The sequence below is a fragment of the Gossypium hirsutum genome, chromosome A07 (genome assembly GCF_007990345.1).
Source record: "Gossypium hirsutum isolate 1008001.06 chromosome A07, Gossypium_hirsutum_v2.1, whole genome shotgun sequence".
In the NCBI taxonomy this organism is placed as follows: Eukaryota; Viridiplantae; Streptophyta; class Magnoliopsida; order Malvales; family Malvaceae; genus Gossypium; species Gossypium hirsutum.
Window position 1 is genome coordinate 53,517,657 of NC_053430.1, and position 5,079 is coordinate 53,522,735.

At 37.7% G+C, this 5,079-nt stretch overlaps 1 non-coding gene across 1 annotated transcript; it reads left to right on the forward strand.

Annotated features, from left to right (window-relative positions):
• Positions 1–453: 453 nt before the first annotated feature.
• LOC121204365 (small nucleolar RNA R71) lies at positions 454–560 on the forward strand. Its single transcript, XR_005899290.1, has one exon. It is a non-coding gene; the product is annotated as a small nucleolar RNA R71 (small nucleolar RNA).
• The last annotated feature ends 4,519 nt before the right edge of the window (positions 561–5,079 follow it).

Below are 5,079 nucleotides of genomic sequence, written 5' to 3' on the forward strand. Positions count from 1 at the left end.
AAATTTGGGTGGTTCCTCCAACTTGCATTATAAGTATTACTGTATGGGTTATTTTGAGATCTAAAGTTATTATTACCCATATAGTTGACTTGTTCCTCTTCGGTTGTGGGATTGAAGGATTGATATTCTGTATGAACACCTCCTCCGCTTGAGTCACACCTCATTACTAGATGAACCTATATAGAACCAAGAAAACTATCAATCTTTTTATTGAGAAGTTCTACCTGATTTGAGAGCATGGTGACTGAATCGATATTATAGATGCCGGCAGTTTTCGTTGGCTTCATCCTGATAACTTGCCACTGATAGTTATTCAGTGACATCTCCTCTATAAATTCATAAGCATCTTCTGGTGTTTTATTGTTGATGGTTCTGCCAGCAGCTGTGTCAATCATTTGTCTTGTCGAGGGATTCACACCATTGTAGAACGTTTGAACTTGCAGCCAAAGCAGTAACCCATGGTGAAGGCACCTTCTCAGCAAGTCCTTGTATCCCTCCCATGCATCGTAAAGTGTTTCGAAATCCATCTGCACAAAAGAAGAGATATCATTACGCAATTTAGCCGTTTTAGCCGACAAAAAATATTTTAGTAAAAATTTCTCAGCCATTTGTTCCCAAGTAGTGATAGACCCTCGTGGTAATGAGTTCAACCACTGTTTAACTTTGTTTCTCAGTGAAAAGGGAAATAACCGAATACGAATGGCATCATTAGAAACGCCATTTATTTTGAATGTCTCGCAAAAATTCAAGAAAATTTTCCAAGTGCGTGTAGGGAACCTCATCCTACAAACTATCAAACTGAACAAGCTGCTGTATCATCTGAATTGTGTTAGGTTTTAGTTCAAAATTATTCGCAGCAATAGCAGGTCTAACTATACTAGACTCAGTTCCTGTTAAAGAAGGTTTAGCATAATCATACATAGTACGTGGAGCAGGATTTTGATTAGCTGCAATTGCAGGAGGCAACTAATCGCCTGGGTTTTCGGCCATCTCTTCGGTTGGGGGTTGTGTATCGTCTTCTCGCTCGTTCTCCGTGAATCGTAAACAACCTTATTTCTATTTGATTTTTGCGAATTGTATAATCGATTTCATCGTCAAAGAGTAATGGTCCTGATGGGTTTCTTCTAGTCATAAACTATAAAAACCTACAAAGAGAGACAAAAAGTAAATCACTAAATAATAAAATGAAATAAAATTGCAAGAAAAATAAATGGCTAAAGTAATAAAAATTTAGTGTACCTAATATTTCAGTTCCCCGGCAAAGGCGTCAAAAACTTGATCGCGTGATTCGTAACAAGTAATAAATTTTTATAATGAAGATCAAACCTAGACTAACTATTATCACGACGAAAAGTCAAGCGCACCTATCGAGCAATAGTATAGTAATGGAAAGACCGGGATATCGTACCCAAGGGAACCAAAAGTACTAGTAATAACTATCTTTTTATTATCTAACCTAGAAATAAAAGGGTTTGTTTATTAAACTAATTATATAAACTAAATAACTAATTTAATTAAAGCAAATAGAAAATTTGGAAAAAGACTTGAAGAAAAGAAATTGATGAAGACGACACCCAAGGAGGAATCCACCTAGATTTCACTTGTTATCTGACTCTGAACCTGAACCGGATGATTTATTCACTTGACTTGATCCGTGAGACTCCCTAACCTATGTTATTTTCCCTTTCGAGACTAATAACATCTAACCCTCAGTTGAGTTAATCGAAATTTCTTTCTTAATTAAAACCCCTAGAGAAGCAGTAAATCACTTTATGGACTCCCATATTAGGTTTCACCCTAATCTGGCAAAATCTCGTAACCCTATCTCTAGGCGTTCGATCAACTCTGCTTAATTATCCCAAATCTACTCTTAGGCAGGGTCTATTCCTCCTCTGCATAAGCACATCAAATCATGAATTAATACCCGAATGATTATTCAAGCATTAAGAACACATAATTAAGAACAAATGAAGTATTTATCATACAGTTCAGATAATAATAACAAGATTCATCATAGGTTTTATCCCCCTTAGGTATCTAAGGGGTTTAGTTCATAATAAAATAAGAGTACATCTCAAAAGTATAAAAATAACAAAACATAAAGAAAACTCTAAAATCCCTGAAGGTATTCTGGGAGAGATCTTCAGTCTTGGAGTAGCTCCGGCTTTTGAGATGGATTGTCTAGCTTTCTTCAAAAAATTCCTAGCGTGTGGTTCTGTATTCCAGAAAAGTTCTGGAAAGAGCGGCCACTTTCTAGGTCACACTTAAGGTGTTTATATAGGATTTGGATTGGCTTTATTCTTCCCTAAGTACCCTTTTCCGTGTAAAATACAACTCTTTGAGAAAGGGACACACCCATGTACCACGACCATGTGACGTGATTACCAGGCCGTGTTTGATCTATTGAATTGCACACGGCCGTGTGTGCTCAATGGCTAGGCCGTGTGAATCGTGAAAACCTTGGTCGACACCCCCGAAGGCCACAGGTGTGTGAGATGCCCGTGTGGCAAGGCTCAGGCCGTGTTCAAGCCTGCCAAATTGACATGGACTTGTGGTATGGCCGTGTGAGGAGGTTCAGGCAGTGTTGATTTCGTACTTTGGCCCATTTTCTCCGTTTTTGGCCCGTTTCTCGTTCCTTTCGCCTCCTATGCTCTTGTAAGTATAAAACATGAAATTAAAGCATTAGAAGCATAAAATTCACTAATTCTAATGAGAAATCATCCATAAAATGCATTAAACATGGGGTAAAAATATGTATAATTTACGGTTTATCAGTTACCCCTTGGCTAGCAGGTCCTTTTTGTCATGTTTTACGCACATTAATTTAAAAGTAAGGTTCAAAAATGGTTTATAGAAAGATAAGGTAAATTCAGCTAACAAGGGTTTAAAGAAGGATGGCGTATAGATGGGCTCGGTTGAACAATGAAGAGAGATAGAATGAGATAAAAGATGGAAATTGGAGATAGTGAACTTAAACGTCAGGAGTGATTCAACACTATAAAAGTGTCACCCCAGTTCCTATATTGTTTAAGGTGGTAAAATGGTTGGTAGAAGGATAGTTGAATGCCACACCAATATTTGGTGATAAGTTCAGAAACAAGTTCGGGTTGACGCCACTAGCAAGCTAGATAAGTCACTCGAGACTCGTATGAAATTGGAGAGGAAATTAACCTCACAAGAACAAATGTTCGTTCAAATAAAATGAGTTGTATTTTATGAGAAATGTGAGTTTTGGTGGAATAGGGTCAAAGCGATTTCTGAATCCCCTGTTTGACTTTAGAAATTCACTAACAATTGTAAAAAATAATTAGGAGTCATACTTTATACGTATAGATTTCTTATTGAGTCTACTTTTAATAGAAACAAACAACATAGTCATCTGAATTCTGTACAGAGAGAAAAGTGATTCATAGTAAACAGAGGTCAGAGAAGTCAAACACTGAAACAGGGGAAATTTTAACTAATAAACTGTACTAATTGGCCTAAGCAAAAATTCTGAAAAAAAAATTAGTAAATAGATATATGAGTCTAGTTTTAGGGAAAATTTATAGATTTTAATTTCAAGTTTCGTAACTCGAGATATGATTATTTTAGCGACTGTGATGCAGATGGGCAGTTTATTACGAAAGGTGAACTAAATTTGTTTGGAATTGTTTAAGTGATAATTTAGGTCTGTTAACGCCTCATGCTCGACTCCGGCGATAGTCTCAGGTTAGCTAATATAATAAATTTGGTTAGCTCAAACATGGGACAATAATTTAATGAACTGATTTGAGCTAGGATATTCAGTCATGAACTGTAATGAATTAATTAAAATAAAACTAAAACTTAATTTATTTGAATGATAAAAGAAACTAGTTGGAAAGGAAAGGAATTGAGCTCAAACAAGCTAAAGTAAGCTCAAGTGAGCTGATTTGAGTTGAATGGAGCTTGGAGAGCTAGAGAGGAGCTGAGTTTAGCTTGCACAAGGGTGCAAGGGTTTTTTAGGGAGCTAGTCTGAGCTTCCTCTTTGACATTGAGCTTTGATTCATCCCAAAGTTAGGAAAATAAAGCTAAAATAGCTTCTTGAAATTGCCTAGCTCGGGGTCGGGTCATTGGGCCTTGAGGAAGCTCGATGCGATCTTGACTCATGTTTGGTGAGCTCCTAGGCGTGGTTACATCACAAGGTGTGGAAGTGGTAAGACTAAACAAGCCTCCAGTCAATAAGATTTGAAAGCAAGGGGTTGAAGAATTTAGAGCAAATGTCGATGATGATCCTGAAAAAGTAGAATTTTGGCTTGAGAACTCTATCCGGATATTTGATAAGCTTTCTTGCACCTCGAATGAGTGCTTGAAATGTGCTATATCACTTCTGAGAGATACGGTGTATCAGTGGTGGAACACTCTTCTATCTGCGGTACCGAGGGAAAGAGTTACTTGGGATTTCTTCCAAGAGGAATTCAGAAAGAAGTACATCAGTTAGCAATTTATTGATAAAAAACGTAAAGAGTTCTTAGAGCTGAAACAGGGCCGTAGGACTATGACTGAATACAAACGAGAGTTTGTTAGGCTCAGTAAGTATACTTAGGAATATGTCTCTATAACACCCCTTGCCCATATTAGATGCTGGAATAGAGTACGAGGTATTACCAGACCTAAACATAAGCAAACATACAAAACAAAGACGTAAATTTCCATCCAAATTTAAAACTTTCCATTTATATTCACATTGTCTCTAAAATGAGCCTACGAGGCCCAAACATGCATTGGAAGCGGTTCAGGACTAAACTGAGAACTTTGGAAAATTCTATAGCACTTAGAATTTTTTCATGTTTTAAGAGCCACACTCATGTGTGGCTTGGGACATGCCTGTGTGGGCAGGCCGTGTGGTCACACATGCCTATGTCCCTAACCCGTGTAACTCTCTGTTCGTCATCCAAGAACAAATTGAAGTTACATGGCCAAGGCACACGCCCGTGTCCTTAGGCCATGTGGTCAATTTAATTTTCATAATTTTTCATAAAATAGGTGCAGACTTCACATGCCCGTGCTTATGGCCATGTCATCCACATGGCTGAGACACACGCTCGTGTCTCTGCC